Genomic DNA, 18,609 nt, shown 5'->3' on the forward strand with positions numbered 1-18,609 from the left:
AATCCCATTCCCAACACCCCACACCCCACTAACCCCCTTTTCCCAAAACCTTACTCCCCACTGAACTCTCCCTAACCCAATCGCCAATTACTTAGTGAACCCACTTTCCCAATGCTCTACTTCCCAATGATCCCTTTTTCCCAATACCCACTAGACCATGAACCTCTCTTTACCCACTACCCATGTCAAGGACCACCCCCCCTACTTTCCCAATACTCCTCTCCCCCAATGATTTCCATTTCCCCCAATGACCTCCCCCAATGACTCCATACACCACTCCCTCTCCCAATACCCCATGCCACAGTAACCCCTTCCATTACCAATGCCCCACTGACACCCTCCCACATTATTAATGCCCCAGTGACACCCCTCCCACATTATTCATGCCCCAGTGACTCTCCTCCCACATTAATAATGCCCCAGAGACACCCCTCCCACATTATTAATGCCCCAGTGACACTTCTCCCACATTATTAAAGCCCCAGTGACACCCCTCCCACATTATTAAAGCCCCAGTGACACCACTCCCACAGTATTAATGCCCCAGTGACACCCCTCCCACATTATTAATGCCCCAGTGACACCCTCCCACATTATTAAAGTCCCAGTGACACCCCTCCCACATTATTAATGCCCCAGTGACACCCTTCCCACATTATTAAAGCCCCAGTGACACCCCTCCCACATTATTAATGCCCCAGTGACACCCCCTCCCACATTATTAAAGCCCCAGTGACACCCCTCCCACATTATTAATGCCCCAGTGATACCCCTCCCACATTATTAATGCCCCAGTGACACCCCTCCCACATTATTAAAGCCCCAGTGACACCCTCCCACATTATTAAAGCCCCAGTGACACCCCTCCCACATTATTAAAGCCCCAGTGACACCCTCCCACATTATTAATGCCCCAGTGACACCCCTCCCACATTATTAATGCCCCAGTGACCCCCCTCCCACATTATTAAAGCCCCAGTGACACCCTCCCACATTATTTATGCCCCTGTGACACCCCTCCCACATTATTAAAGCCCCAGTGACACCCTCCCACATTATTAATGCCCCAGTGACCCCCCTCCCACATTATTAAAGCCCCAGTGACACCCCTCCCACATTATTAAAGCCCCAGTGACACCCTCCCACATTATTAAAGCCCCAGTGACACCCATCCCACATTATTAATGCCCCAGTGACCACCCTCCCACATTATTAAAGCCCCAGTGACACCCCTCCCATATTATTAATGCCCCAGTGACACTCCTCCTACATTATTAATGCCCCAGTGACACCCTCCCACATTATTAAAGCCCCAGTGACACCCCTCCCATATTATTAATGCCCCAGTGACCCCCCTCCCACATTATTAAAGCCCCAGTGACACCCCTCCCATATTATTAATGCCCCAGTGACACCCCTCCCACATTATTAATGCCCCTCTGACACCCCTCCCACATTAATAAAGCCCCAGTGACACCCCTCCCACATTATTAAAGCCCCAGTGACACCCTCCCACATTATTAAAGCCCCAGTGACACCCCTCCCACATTATTAAAGCCCCAGTGACACCCTCCCACATTATTAATGCCCCAGTGACACCCCTCCCACATTATTAATGCCCCAGTGACCCCCCTCCCACATTATTAAAGCCCCAGTGACACCCTCCCACATTATTTATGCCTCTGTGACACCCCTCCCACATTATTAAAGCCCCAGTGACACCCTCCCACATTATTAATGCCCCAGTGACACCCCACCCACATTATTAAAGCCCCAGTGACACCCTCCCACATTATTAAAGCCCCAGTGACACCCCTCCCACATTATTAATGCCCCAGTGACCACCCTCCCACATTATTAAAGCCCCAGTGACACCCCTCCCATATTATTAATGCCCCAGTGACACTCCTCCTACATTATTAATGCCCCAGTGACACCCTCCCACATTATTAAAGCCCCAGTGACACCCCTCCCATATTATTAATGCCCCAGTGACCCCCCTCCCACATTATTAAAGCCCCAGTGACACCCCTCCCATATAATTAATGCCCCAGTGACACCCCTCCCACATTATTAATGCCCCAGTGACACCCCTCCCTCATTATTAATGCCCCTCTGACACCCCCCTCCCATATTATTTATGCCCCAGTGATACCCCTCCCACATTATTAATGCCCCAGTGACCCCCCCTCCCACATTGTTAATGCCCCTGTGACACCCCTCCCACAGTATTAATGCCCCTGTGACCCCCCTCCCATATTATTAATGCCCCAGTGACCCCCCTCCCATATTATTAATGCCCCAGTGACACCCCTCCCACATTATTAATGCCCCAGTGACACTCCTCCCATATTATTAATGCCCCAGTGACACTCCTCCCATATTATTAATGCCCCAGTGACACCCCTCCCACATTGTTAATGCCCCAGTGACACCCCTCCCACATTATTAATGCCCCAGTGACTCTCCTCCCACATTATTAATGCCCCAGAGACACCCCTCCCACATTACTAATGCCCCAGTGACACTTCTCCCACATTATTAATGCCCCAATGACACCCCACCCACATTATTAATGCCCCAGTGACACTTCTCCCACATTATTAATGCCCCAGCGACACTTCTCCCACATTATTAACGCCCCAGTGACACCCCTCCCAAATTGTTAATGCCCCAGTGACACCCCTCCCACATTGTTAATGCCCGAGTGACACCCCTCCCACATTATTAATGCCCCAGTGACACCCCTCCCACATTATTAATGCCCCAGTGACACTTCACCCATGTTATTAATGCCCCAGTGACACCCCTCCCACATTGTTAATGCCCCAGTGACACCCCTCCCACATTATTCATGCCCCAGTGACACCCCACCCACATTATTAATGCCCCAGTGCCACCCCTCCCATATTATTAATGCCCCCGTGACACCCCTCCCACATTATTAATAAGACCATAAGACATAGGAGTGGAAGTAAGGCCATTCAGCCCATTGAGTCCACTCCGCCATTCAATCATGGCTGATGGGCACTTCAACCCCACTTACCCGCATTCTCCCCGTACCCCTTAATTCCTTGTGACATCAAGAATTTATCAATCTATGCCTTGAAGACATTTAGCGTCCTGGCCTCCACTGAACTCTGCAGCAATGAGTTCCACAGGCCCACCACTCTCTGGCTGAAGAAATGTCTCTGCATTTCTGTTCTAAATTTACCCCCTCTAATTCTAAGGCTGTGTCCACGGGTCCTAGTCTCCTCACCTAATGGAAACAATTTCCTAGCATCCACCCTTTCCAAGCCATGTATTATCTTGTACGTCTCTATTAAGTCTCCCCTTAATCTTCTAAACGCCAATGAATACAATCCCAGGATCCTCAGCCGTTCCTCGTATGTTAGACCTACCATTCCAGGGATCATCCATGTGAATCTCCACTGGACACGTTCCAGTGCCAGTATGTCCTTCCTGAGGTGTGGGGACCAAACTGGACACATGGGGCCTAACCAGAGCTTTATAAAGTCTCAGTAGCACAATGGTGCTTTTATGTTCCAACCCTCTTGAGATAAGTGACAACATTGCATTCGCTTTCTTAATCACAGACTCAACCTGCATATTGACCTTTAGAGAATCCTCGACTAGCACTCCCAGATCCTTTTGTACTTTGGCTTTACGAATTTTCTCACCGTTTAGAAAGTAGTCTGTGCTTTTATTCTTTTTGCCAAAGTGCAAGACCTCGCATTTGTTCAGATTGAATTCCATCAGCCATTTCCTGGACCACTCTCCCAAACTGTCTAGATCCTTCTGCAGCCTCCCCACTTCCTCAGTACTACCTGCCTATCCTCCTAACTTTGTATCATCTGCAAACTTCGCTAGAATGCCCCCAGTCCCTTCATCCAGATCATTAATATATAATACGAACAGCTGTGGCCCCAACACTGAACCCTGCGGGACACCGCTCGTAACCGGCTGCCATTCTGAAAAAGAACCTTTTATCCCAACTCTCTGCCTTCTGTCAGACAGCCAATCGTCAATCCATTCCAGTAGCTCACCTCGAACACCACGGGCCCTCACCTTGCTCAGCAGCCTCCCGTGTGGCACCTTATCAAAGGCCTTTTGGAAGTCTAGATAGACCACATCCACTGGGTTTCCCTGGTCTAACCTACTTGTCACCTCTTCAAAGAATACCAACAGGTTTGTCAGGCATGACCTCCCCTTACTAAATCCATGTTGACTTGTTCTAATCAGACTCTACTCTTCTAAGAATTTAGAAACCTCATCCTTAATGATGGATTCTAGAATTTTACCAACAACCGAGGTTAGGCTAATTGGCCTATAATTTTCCATCTTTTGTCTTGATCCTTTCTTGAACAATGGGGTTACAACAGCGATCTTCCAATCATCCGGGACTTTCCGTGACTCCAGTGACTCTTGAAAGATCTCAACCAATGCCTCCGTTATTTCCTCAGTCACCTCTCTCAGAACTCTAGGATGTATCCCATCTGGGCCAGGAGATTTATCAATTTTAAGACTTTTTAGCTTTTCTAGCACTATCTCTTTTGTAATGACCACTATACTCAACTCAGCTCCCTGACTCCCTTTAATTGTTGGGATATTACTCATGTCTTCCACTGTGAAAACTGACGCAAAGTACTTGTTAAGTTCTCCTGGTATTTCCTTATCTCCCATCACTAGGCTTCCAGCATCCGTTTGAAGTGGCCCAATGTCTACTTTTGTCTGTCGTTTGTTTCTTATGTATTGAAAGAAACTTTTACTATCATTTCTAATATTACTGGCTAGCCTACCTTCATATTTGATCCTCTCCTTTCTTATTACTCTCTTTGTTATCCTCTGTTTGTTTTTGTAGCCTTCCCAATCTTCTGATTTCCGACTGCTCTTGGCCACTTTATAGGATCTCTCTTTTTCTTTAATACATTTTCTGACTTCCTTTGTCAGCCATGGCTGTCTAAACCCTCCCTGGATAATCTTTTTTTTCTTGGGGACGAACCTCTGTACAGTGTCCTCAATTATACCCACAAACTCCTGCCATTTTTGCTCTACTGTCTTCCCCGCAAGCCTCTGCTTCCAGTCTATTTTTGTCAGTTCATTGGTAATGCCCCAGTGACCCCCTCCCATATTATTAATGCCCCTGTGACACCCCACCCACAGTATTAATGCCCCAGTGACCCCCTCTCCCACATTATTAATGCCCAGTGACACCCCACCCACAGTATTAGTGTCCCAGTGACCCCCCCAACATTATTAATGCCCTGTGACACCCCTCCCACATTATTAATGCCCCAATGACACCTCTCCCACATTATTAATGCCCCTGTGACACCCCCCCCATTATTAATGCCCCTGTGACACCCCTCCCATATTATTCATGCCCCAGTGACACCCCTCCCACATTATTGATGCCCCTGTGACACCCCTCCCATATTGTTAATGCCCCAGTGACACCCCTCCCATATTATTAATGCCCCTGTGACACCCCTCGCACATTATTAATGCCCCTGTGACACCCCAGCCACATTATGTATGCACCAGTGATACCCCTCGCACAATTTTAATGCCCCAGTGACACCCCTCCCACATTATTAATGCCCCAGTGACACCCTCCCACATTATTAAAGCCCCAGTGACACCCCTCCCACATTATTAATGCCCCAGTGACACCCTCCCACATTATTAAAGCCCCAGTGACACCCCTCCCACATTATTAATGCCCCAGTGACACCCCTCCCACATTATTAAAGCCCCAGTGACACCCCTCCCACATTATTAATGCCCCAGTGACACCCTCCCACATTATTAATGCCCCAGTGACACCCCTCCCACAGTATTAATGCCCGAGTGACACCCCTCTCACATTATTAAAGCCCCAGTGACACCCCTCCCACATTATTAAAGCCCCAGTGACACCCCTCCCACAGTATTAATGCCCCAGTGACACCCCTCCCACATAATTAAAGCCCCAGTGACACCCCTCCCACATTATTAATGCCCCAGTGACACCCTCCCACATTATTAAAGCCCCAGTGACACCCCTCCCACATTATTAACGCCCCAGTGACACCCCTCCCACATTATTAAAGCCCCAGTGACACCCCTCCCACATTATTAATGCCCCAGTGATACCCCTCCCACATTATTAATGCCCCAGTGACACCCCTCCCACATTATTAAAGCCCCAGTGACACCCTCCCACATTATTAAAGCCCCAGTGACACCCTCCCACATTATTAATGCCCCAGTGACACCTCTCCCACATTATTTATGCCCCAGTGACACCCCTCCTACATTATTAATGCCCCTGTGACATCCCCCTCCCACATTATTAATGCCCCTGTGACACCCCTCCCATATTATTCATGCCCCAGTGACACCCCTCCCACATTAATGCCCCTATGACACCCCGCCCATATTGTTAATGCCCCAGTGACACCCCTCCCATATTATTAATGCCCCTGTGACACCCCTCGCACATTATTAATGCCCCTGTGACACCCCAGCCACATTATGTATGCACCAGTGACACCCCTCGCACAATTTTTTATGCCCCAGTGACACCTCTCCCACATTATTAATGCCCCAGTGACACCCTCCCACATTATTAAAGCCCCAGTGACACCCCTCCCACATTATTAAAGCCCCAGTGACACCACTCCCACAGTATTAATGCCCCAGTGACACCCCTCCCACATTATTAATGCCCCAGTGACACCCTCCCACATTATTAAAGTCCCAGTGACACCCCTCCCACATTATTAATGCCCCAGTGACACCCTTCCCACATTATTAAAGCCCCAGTGACACCCCTCCCACATTATTAATGCCCCAGTGACACCCCCTCCCACATTATTAAAGCCCCAGTGACACCCCTCCCACATTATTAATGCCCCAGTGATACCCCTCCCACATTATAAATGCCCCAGTGACACCCCTCCCACATTATTAAAGCCCCAGTGACACCCCTCCCACATTATTAAAGCCCCAGTGACACCATCCCACATTATTAAAGCCCCAGTGACACCCCTCCCACATTATTAAAGCCCCAGTGACACCCTCCCACATTATTAATGCCCCAGTGACACCCCTCCCACATTATTAATGCCCCAGTGACCCCCCTCCCACATTATTAAAGCCCCAGTGACACCCTCCCACATTATTTATGCCCCTGTGACACCCCTCCCACATTATTAAAGCCCCAGTGACACCCTCCCACATTATTAATGCCCCAGTGACCCCCCTCCCACATTATTAAAGCCCCAGTGACACCCCTCCCACATTATTAAAGCCCCAGTGACACCCTCCCACATTATTAAAGCCCCAGTGACACCCCTCCCACATTATTAATGCCCCAGTGACCCCCCTCCCACATTATTAAAGCCCTAGTGACACCCCTCCCATATTATTAATGCCCCAGTGACACTCCTCCTACATTATTAATGCCCCAGTGACACCCTCCCACATTATTAAAGCCCCAGTGACACCCCTCCCATATTATTAATGCCCCAGTGACCCCCCTCCCACATTATTAAAGCCCCAGTGACACCCCTCCCATATTATTAATGCCCCAGTGACACCCCTCCCATATTATTAATGCCCCAGTGACACCCCTCCCACATTATTAATGCCCCAGTGACACTCCTCCCATATTATTAATGCCCCAGTGACACCCTCCCACATTATTAAAGCCCCAGTGACACCCTCCCACATTATTAATGCCCCAGTGACACCCTCCCACATTATTCATGCCCCAGTGACACCCCTCCCACATTAATGCCCCTATGACACCCCGCCCATATTGTTAATGCCCCAGTGACACCCCTCCCATATTATTAATGCCCCTGTGACACCCCTCGCACATTATTAATGCCCCTGTGACACCCCAGCCACATTATGTATGCACCAGTGACACCCCTCGCACAATTTTAATGCCCCAGTGACACCCCTCCCACATTATTAATGCCCCAGTGACACCCTCCCACATTATTAAAGCCCCAGTGACACCCCTCCCACATTATTAAAGCCCCAGTGACACCACTCCCACAGTATTAATGCCCCAGTGACACCCCTCCCACATTATTAATGCCCCAGTGACACCCTCCCACATTATTAAAGTCCCAGTGACACCCCTCCCACATTATTAATGCCCCAGTGACACCCTTCCCACATTATTAAAGCCCCAGTGACACCCCTCCCACATTATTAATGCCCCAGTGACACCCCCTCCCACATTATTAAAGCCCCAGTGACACCCCTCCCACATTATTAATGCCCCAGTGATACCCCTCCCACATTATTAATGCCCCAGTGACACCCCTCCCACATTATTAAAGCCCCAGTGACACCCTCCCACATTATTAAAGCCCCAGTGACACCCCTCCCACATTATTAAAGCCCCAGTGACACCCTCCCACATTATTAATGCCCCAGTGACACCCCTCCCACATTATTAATGCCCCAGTGACCCCCCTCCCACATTATTAAAGCCCCAGTGACACCCTCCCACATTATTTATGCCCCTGTGACACCCCTCCCACATTATTAAAGCCCCAGTGACACCCTCCCACATTATTAATGCCCCAGTGACCCCCCTCCCACATTATTAAAGCCCCAGTGACACCCCTCCCACATTATTAAAGCCCCAGTGACACCCTCCCACATTATTAAAGCCCCAGTGACACCCATCCCACATTATTAATGCCCCAGTGACCACCCTCCCACATTATTAAAGCCCCAGTGACACCCCTCCCATATTATTAATGCCCCAGTGACACTCCTCCTACATTATTAATGCCCCAGTGACACCCTCCCACATTATTAAAGCCCCAGTGACACCCCTCCCATATTATTAATGCCCCAGTGACCCCCCTCCCACATTATTAAAGCCCCAGTGACACCCCTCCCATATTATTAATGCCCCAGTGACACCCCTCCCACATTATTAATGCCCCTCTGACACCCCTCCCACATTAATAAAGCCCCAGTGACACCCCTCCCACATTATTAAAGCCCCAGTGACACCCTCCCACATTATTAAAGCCCCAGTGACACCCCTCCCACATTATTAAAGCCCCAGTGACACCCTCCCACATTATTAATGCCCCAGTGACACCCCTCCCACATTATTAATGCCCCAGTGACCCCCCTCCCACATTATTAAAGCCCCAGTGACACCCTCCCACATTATTTATGCCTCTGTGACACCCCTCCCACATTATTAAAGCCCCAGTGACACCCTCCCACATTATTAATGCCCCAGTGACACCCCACCCACATTATTAAAGCCCCAGTGACACCCTCCCACATTATTAAAGCCCCAGTGACACCCCTCCCACATTATTAATGCCCCAGTGACCACCCTCCCACATTATTAAAGCCCCAGTGACACCCCTCCCATATTATTAATGCCCCAGTGACACTCCTCCTACATTATTAATGCCCCAGTGACACCCTCCCACATTATTAAAGCCCCAGTGACACCCCTCCCATATTATTAATGCCCCAGTGACCCCCCTCCCACATTATTAAAGCCCCAGTGACACCCCTCCCATATAATTAATGCCCCAGTGACACCCCTCCCACATTATTAATGCCCCAGTGACACCCCTCCCTCATTATTAATGCCCCTCTGACACCCCCCTCCCATATTATTTATGCCCCAGTGATACCCCTCCCACATTATTAATGCCCCAGTGACCCCCCCTCCCACATTGTTAATGCCCCTGTGACACCCCTCCCACAGTATTAATGCCCCTGTGACCCCCCTCCCATATTATTAATGCCCCAGTGACCCCCCTCCCATATTATTAATGCCCCAGTGACACCCCTCCCACATTATTAATGCCCCAGTGACACTCCTCCCATATTATTAATGCCCCAGTGACACTCCTCCCATATTATTAATGCCCCAGTGACACCCTCCCACATTATTAATGCCCCAGTGATACCCCTCCCACATTATTAATGCCCCAGTGACACCCCTCCCACATTATTAATGCCCCAGTGACCCCCCCTCCCATATTATTAATGCCCCAGTGACACCCCTCCCACATTATTAATGCCCCAGTGACACCCCTCCCACATTATTAAAGCCCCTGTGACACCCCTCCCACATTATTAATGCCCCAGTGACACCCCTCCCATATTATTAATGCCCCAGTGACACCCCCCTCCCACATTATTAATGCCCCAGTGACACCCCTCCCACATTATTAATGCCCCAGTGACCCCCCCCCACATTATTAATGCCCCAGTGACACTCCTCCCACATTATTAATGCCCCAGTGACCCCCCCTCCCACGTTATTAATGCCCCAGTGACACCCCTCCCACATTATTAATGCCCCAGTGACACCCCTCCCACATTATTAATGCCCCAGTGACCCCCCCTCCCACATTATTAAAGCCCCAGTGACACCCCTCCCATATTATTAATGCCCCAGTGACACCCCTCCCACATTATTAATGCCCCAGTGACACCCCTCCCATATTATTAATGCCCCAGTGACACCCCTCCCACATTATTAATGCCCCAGTGACACCCCTCCCACATTATTAATGCCCCTCTGACACCCCTCCCACATTATTAAAGCCCCAGTGACACCCTCCCACATTATTTAAGCCCCAGTGACACCCGTCCCACATTATTAAAGCCCCAGTGACACCCTCCCACATTATTAATGCCCCAGTGACACCCCTCCCACATTATTAATGCCCCAGTGACCCCCCTCCCACATTATTAAAGCCCCAGTGACACCCTCCCACATTATTTATGCCTCTGTGACACCCCTCCCACATTATTAAAGCCCCAGTGACACCCTCCCACATTATTAATGCCCCTCTGACACCCCCCTCCCATATTATTTATGCCCCAGTGATACCCCTCCCACATTATTAATGCCTCTGTGACACCCCTCCCACATTATTAATGCCCCAGTGACACCCCTCCCACATTATTAATGCCCCTCTGACACCCCCCTCCCATATTATTTATGCCCCAGTGATACCCCTCCCACATTATTAATGCCCCAGTGACCCCCTCTCCCACATTGTTAATGCCCCTGTGACACCCCTCCCACAGTATTAATGCCCCTGTGACCCCCCTCCCATATTATTAATGCCCCAGTGACCCCCCTCCCATATTATTAATGCCCCAGTGACACTCCTCCCATATTATTAATGCCCCAGTGACACCCTCCCACATTATTAATGCCCCAGTGACACCCCTCCCACATTATTAATGCCCCAGTGACCCCCCTCCCATATTATTAATGCCCCAGTGACACCCCTCCCACATTATTAATGCCCCAGTGACACCCCTCCCACATTATTAATGCCCCAGTGACACCCCTCCCACATTATTAAAGCCCCTGTGACACCCCTCCCACATTATTAATGCCCCAGTGACACCCCTCCCATATTATTAATGCCCCAGTGACACCCTCCTCCCACATTATTAATGCCCCAGTGACCCCCCTCCCACATTATTAATGCCCCAGTGACCCCCCCTCCCACATTATTAATGCCCCAGTGACCCCCCTCCCACATTATTAATGCCCCAGTGACCCCCCCTCCCACATTATTAATGCCCCAGTGACCCCCCCTCCCACATTATTAATGCCCCAGTGACCCCCCCTCCCACATTATTAATGCCCCAGTGACCCCCCTCCCACATTATTAATGCCCCAGTGACCCCCCCCTCCCACATTATTAATGCCCCAGTGACACCCCTCCCACATTATTAATGCCCCAGTGACCCCCCTCCCACATTATTAATGCCCCAGTGACACCCCTCCCACATTATTAATGCCCCAGTGACCCCCGCTCCCACATTATTAATGCCCCTCTGACACCCCCCTCCCATATTATTTATGCCCCAGTGATACCCCTCCCACATTATTAATGCCCCAGTGACCCCCCCCACATTGTTAATGCCCCTGTGACACCCCTCCCACAGTATTAATGCCCCTGTGACCCCCCTCCCATATTATTAATGCCCCAGTGACCCCCCTCCCATATTATTAATGCCCCAGTGACACCCCTCCCACATTATTAATGCCCCAGTGACACTCCTCCCATATTATTAATGCCCCAGTGACACCCTCCCACATTATTAATGCCCCAGTGATACCCCTTCCACATTATTAATGCCCCAGTGACCCCCCCCTCCCACGTTATTAATGCCCCAGTGACACCCCTCCCACATTATTAATGCCCCAGTGACACCCCTCCCACATTATTAATGCCCCAGTGACCCCCCCTCCCACATTATTAATGCCCCAGTGACACCCCTCCCACATTATTAATGCCCCAGTGACCCCCCCCACGTTATTAATGCCCCAGCGACACCCCTCCCACATTATTAATGCCCCAGTGACCCCCCCACGTTATTAATGCCCCAGTGACACCCCTCCCACATTATTAATGCCCCAGTGACCCCCCCTCCCACATTATTAATGCCCCAGTGACACCCCTCCCACATTATTAATGCCCCAGTGACCCCCCCTCCCACATTATTAATGCCCCAGTGACACCCCTCCCACATTATTAATGCCCCAGTGACCCCCCCCACATTATTAATGCCCCAGTGACACTCCTCCCACATTATTAATGCCCCAGCGACCCCCCCTCCCACGTTATTAATGCCCCAGTGACACCCCCCCACATTATTAATGCCCCAGTGACACCCCTCCCACATTATTAATGCCCCAGTGACCCCCCCTCCCACGTTATTAATGCCCCAGTGACACCCCTCCCACATTATTAATGACCCAGTGACCCCCCTCCCACGTTATTAATGCCCCAGTGACACCCTCCCACATTATTAATGCCCCAGTGACCCCCCCTCCCACGTTATTAATGCCCCAGTGACCCCCCTCCCACATTATTAATGCCCCAGTGACACCCCTCCCACATTATTAATGCCCCAGTGACCCCCGCTCCCACATTATTAATGCCCCTCTGACACCCCCCTCCCATATTATTTATGCCCCAGTGATACCCCTCCCACATTATTAATGCCCCAGTGACCCCCCCCACATTGTTAATGCCCCTGTGACACCCCTCCCACATTATTAATGCCCCAGTGATACCCCTTCCACATTATTAATGCCCCAGTGACCCCCCCCTCCCACGTTATTAATGCCCCAGTGACACCCCTCCCACATTATTAATGCCCCAGTGACACCCCTCCCACATTATTAATGCCCCAGTGACCCCCCCTCCCACATTATTAATGCCCCAGTGACACCCCTCCCACATTATTAATGCCCCAGTGACCCCCCCCCACGTTATTAATGCCCCAGCGACACCCCTCCCACATTATTAATGCCCCAGTGACCCCCCCACGTTATTAATGCCCCAGTGACACCCCTCCCACATTATTAATGCCCCAGTGACCCCCCCTCCCACATTATTAATGCCCCAGTGACACCCCTCCCACATTATTAATGCCCCAGTGACCCCCCCTCCCACATTATTAATGCCCCAGTGACACCCCTCCCACATTATTAATGCCCCAGTGACCCCCCCCCACATTATTAATGCCCCAGTGACACTCCTCCCACATTATTAATGCCCCAGCGACCCCCCCTCCCACGTTATTAATGCCCCAGTGACAACCCCCACATTATTAATGCCCCAGTGACACCCCTCCCACATTATTAATGCCCCAGTGACCCCCCCTCCCACGTTATTAATGCCCCAGTGACACCCCTCCCACATTATTAATGCCCCAGTGACCCCCCTCCCACGTTATTAATGCCCCAGTGACACCCTCCCACATTATTAATGCCCCAGTGACCCCCCCTCCCACGTTATTAATGCCCCAGTGACACCCTCCCACATTATTAATGCCCCAGTGACACCCCTCCCACATTATTAATGCCCCAGTGACCCCCCCTCCCACGTTATTAATGCCCCAGTGACACCCCTCCCACATTATTAATGCCCCAGTGACCCCCCTCCCACGTTATTAATGCCCCAGTGACACCCCACCCACATTATTAATGCCCCAGTGACCCCCCCTCCCACGTTATTAATGCCCCTGTGACACCCCTCGCACATTATTAATGCCCCAGTGACCCCCCCTCCCACATTATTAATGCCCCAGTGACACCCCCCTCCCACATTATTAATGCCCCTGTGACACCCCTCGCACATTATTAATGCCCCAGTGACCCCCCCTCCCACATTATTAATGCCCCAGTGACACCCCTCCCACATTATTAATGCCCCTGTGACACCCCTCGCACATTATTAATGCCCCAGTGACACCCCTCCCACATTATTAATGCCCCAGTGACACCCCTCCCACATTATTAATGCCCCAGTGACACCCCTCCCACATTATTAATGCCCCAGTGACACCCCTCCCACAGTATTAATGCCCCACTATGAGGTGATTATGAACTAACTGACACCTCGGGTCCAGAGGCGGAAAAACGAATCTGATTCGAAAAGCGGTTCCAATCCCGCGAAGGATCCTTGTTAAGTTTAGAAACAAGATCGTGTTACTTCGTGGAGAGCGGTTAGATCAAATAAAAAGGGAATTTAAACAAACTAATAACCTGAGGGAATACAACCCGACTGCTCAATGTACGCAGGCGCTCTGATTCAGGCCGGCCGCCGGCTACGACTTAATGCGCAGGTGCGTGTATGGGCCCTACACAAGTGCGCAGGCGTATGTCCAAGGCCGGCACCGAGTACGCTGGCGCCCTGACGCCTCCCAGTGCGCATGCGTATATTCAGGCACACTGTCACCTGTAGTGGAGCACGTGATGTGAGCCCAGGTATGATCTGAAGCTGGATTAGTGGTGCTGGAAGAGCACAGCAGTTCAGGCAGCATCCAAGGAGCTTCGAAATCGATGTTTCGGGCAAAAGCCCTTCATCAGGAATAAAGGCAGTGAGCCTGATGCGTGGAGAGATAAGCTAGAGGAGGGTGGGGAGAGACTCACCTGTGCCCAGCTCATAGAGTCATGCAGCATGGGAGCAGATCCTTCGGTTCAATTCGTCCATGCCGACCAGATATCCTAACTAAATCTAGTCCCTTTTGACCCATATCTTTCCAAACCTTTCCAATTCATATACCATCCAGATGCCTTTTAAATGTTGAAATTATACCAGCCTCCACCACTTCCTCTGGCAGCTCATTCCATACAGAAAACGCCCTCAGCATGAAAAAGTCACCCATAAGGTCCCTTTTAAATCTTTCCCCCTCACCTTAAACCTAGTGTTAGACTCCCCTACCCTGGAATAACACCTTGTCTATTCACATTCATGATGAAGGGCTCATGCCCGAAATATCGACTCCCCCCCCCCACCCCCCCAGATGCTGCCTGATCTATGCTTTTCTAGTGCCACAGCTTTCAACTCTGACTCTCCAGATTCTGCAGTTCTTACTTTTACCTTGTCAGTTCACCCTATCCATGCCCCTCATGAATTTATAAACCTCTATAAGGTCACCCCTCAGCCTCCAATGCGCCAGGGAAAACTGCCCCAGTCTATTCAGCCTCCTGATAGCTCAAACCCTCCAACCCCAGCAACTTTCTTGTAAATATTTTCTGAACCTTTTCAAGTTTAACAATAACTTTCCTATAGCAGGGAGACCAGAACTGCATGCAGTATTCTAAAATTGACCTAACCAATGTCCTGTACAGCTGCAACATCACCTCCCAACTCATATGCTCAAGGCACTGACCAATATAGGCAAGTGTACCAAACATCTTCTTCACTATCCTCTCTACTTGTGACTCTACCTTCAAGGTACTATGAACCTGCAACTCCAATGTCTCTTTGTTCGGCACTACTCCCCAAACCCTATCATTAAGTATGGAAAGTGTGAGGTCATGCACTTTGGTAGGAAGAGTCGAGGCATGGACTATTTTCTAAATGGGGAGAAAATTCAGAAGTCTGAAGTGCAAAGAGACTTGGGCGTTCCAGTCCAGGATTTTCTCAAGGTAAACTTGCAGGTTGAGTCTGTAGTTAGGAAGGCAAATGCAATGATGGCATATACTTCTGAGGCTCTATAAAGCTCTGGTCAGACCACATTTGGAGTATTGTGCACAGTTTTGAGCCCCATAACTCAGGAAGGATGTACTGGCTCTGGAGCGTGTTCAGAGGAGGTTCACAAGAGTGGTCCCAGAAATGAAAAGCTTAAAGTATGAGGAATGTTTGAGGATTCTGGGTCTATACCTGATTGAGTTTTTAAGAATTAGGGGGGATCAAATTGAAACATACAGAATACTGTATGGCTCGGACAGAGTAGATGTTGGGAAGATGTTTCCATTGGTAGGAGAGACTAGCACCTGAGGGCATAGCCTTACAGTAAGGGGAAGAACTTTAACTTTTAGATCAGGTCTATCTTTTCCTATAACTACTTTAAAACTAATGTCTCTGCCCCATTGTGATCCCCACTGACACCTCATCTCTTGCCCTGCATTATTTCCCAAGAGAAGGTCAAGTTTTGCTCCTTCTCTAGTAGGTTTGTACACACTTAATACTGGATTAGTGGTGCTGGAAGAGCACAGCAGTTCAGGCAGCATCCAACGAGCAGCGAAATCGACATTTCGGGCAAAAGCCCTTCATCCTGATTAAGGGCTTTTGCCCGAAACGTCGATTTCACTGCTCATTGGATGCTGCCTGAACTGCTGTGCTCTTCCAGCACCACTAATCCAGTATTTGGTTTTCAGCATCCGCAGTCATTGTTTTTACCTTGTACACACTTAACAAATCCCTCGCCATCCAAGCCCTTAAGAGTATGGCAGTCCCAGTCTATGTTTGGAAAGTTAACATCCCTTACTATTACAACCCTAATATTCTTCCAAATATCTAAGATTTTTGGAAGAATTACAGATTTGCTCCTCAATTTCCCACTGACTTTTGAGGTGCCTATTGTATGGCCGGATGGGCAGCTCAAAATGATGGACTTATGAGAAAAAGGGCAATGGATGAGGCATGCTGGGAAATTGAGGCAAGCCTTGGCCAAATGTGACAGTGCTCAAAGACTCTGAAATAAACAAGCTGCAGAATCCAGATAGGCTGCAGCTACAGACAGACAGTGCACAATTGACTCAGCAGCTGCAGACAACAATTTACAGTAGAATTTAAATTCAATGGAATTGGCCTGAATGCCATCCCCAGAACAATCAGAAACATTGGGATGTTTACCAGATGAAGGGGCACCTCACACCCTTATTTGGAAAGGGCAACCTGACCTATTGGCCCCAACACCTCCAGGGATGGATACCATCGACATGTTAATGCCTGGTTGTGTCCAATCGATCAGGGTGATCAATTCATAGGTGGACAATATTAATTGTGTAAAATAAATAAATATTATCATTTATTACGATTAAGAGTTGCCTCACAGTTTCTTTGCTAGATCTAACAGTTAAAACACACAGTGTGCCAGGCGCAACAATAGTACAATCCAAATAAGCTGATCATCCCTTTCTTATTTCTCAGTTCCACCCAAATAACTTCACTAGACGTACTCTCAGGAAGACCCTCCATTAGTAAAGCTGTACTGTTATCCCTAATCAAAAATTCCACTCCCCCTCCTTTCAATCCTTCCAATAGCATCTATACCCTGAAACATTAAGCTGCCAGTCCTGCCTTTCCTTGAGCCATATCTCTATAATTGCTATGATATCCCAGTTCCATGTTCCCTCCATACCCTGAGTTCAACTGCCTTACCTGTCAGACCTCTTGCATTGAAATAAATGCAGTTTAATTTATCAGTGTTATCTCATTCTCTGCCTTGTTCTTGCCTGCCCTGACTATTTAAGTTGCTCCTCTTCTCAACTTGGACTTATGTCTTTTCTCACTATCTCTGCCACTACTCCATCCAACTAATTTAAAGTCTCCCAAGTAGCACCAACAAATTTCCCTGCAATGATATTGGTCCCCTTTCAATGCAGGTGTAAACCATCTTTCTTATATGGGTCAATTCTACCCCAGAAGAGATTCCAATGATCTAAAATAGCAAATTCCCACCCCCCGCATCAGCAACACGCATTCATCTTCACTATCCTCCTATTCTTACCCTCACTAGCATGTGGCACTGAGGGTAATCTACTTTTTAACCTCCTGCTTAATTTCCTATATTCCCTATTCAGAACTTCATCTCTTCCTATATCATTGGCACCAATGTGTACAATGGTCTCCTGCTGGTCACCCTCCCCTTACAGAATATTCTGCACATCCTGTTGACCTGGGACTCCACTTTCAAGGAACCATGAACCTGCACTCCAAGGTCTCTTTGTTCAGCAACACTCCCCGGGACCTTACCATAAAATGTATAAGTCCTGCCTGTCCTTAGGAGAAAAGTTTCTCTCTATCTACCCCTTTCAGAACTTTATATACCTCAAACAGATCACCCTAATCGTTCTCTAATCTAAGGAGAACAACCCCAGCCTATGTAATTTCTCTTCACAGCTGAATCATCCAGACCAGAAAACATTCTGACAAATCTCTTCTGAACCTGTCTAGCGCTATCATTTTCCTATAGTGTTATTAGAACAGCACAGAAGACTCCACTGGTTCAACTAGTGTTGTATACAGCTCTATCATAGGCTCCTTACCTTGACTAATACAGCCTGGTGAA

General features: G+C 49.1%; 1 protein-coding gene across 1 annotated transcript in view; it reads right to left on the reverse strand.

Annotated features, from left to right (window-relative positions):
• Positions 1 to 14,600, reverse strand: part of LOC140493677 (olfactory receptor 11H4-like) — a 31,877-nt gene extending 17,277 nt beyond the window's left edge. Inside the window, exon 1 of the mRNA XM_072592409.1 lies at positions 14,573 to 14,600. The gene's annotated coding sequence lies outside the window, so the exon portion shown is untranslated. The remainder of the gene's footprint in view (positions 1 to 14,572) is intronic.
• Between the last annotated feature and the right edge of the window lie 4,009 nt (positions 14,601 to 18,609).

The sequence above is a fragment of the Chiloscyllium punctatum genome, chromosome 2 (genome assembly GCF_047496795.1).
Source record: "Chiloscyllium punctatum isolate Juve2018m chromosome 2, sChiPun1.3, whole genome shotgun sequence".
Classification (NCBI taxonomy): Eukaryota; Metazoa; Chordata; class Chondrichthyes; order Orectolobiformes; family Hemiscylliidae; genus Chiloscyllium; species Chiloscyllium punctatum.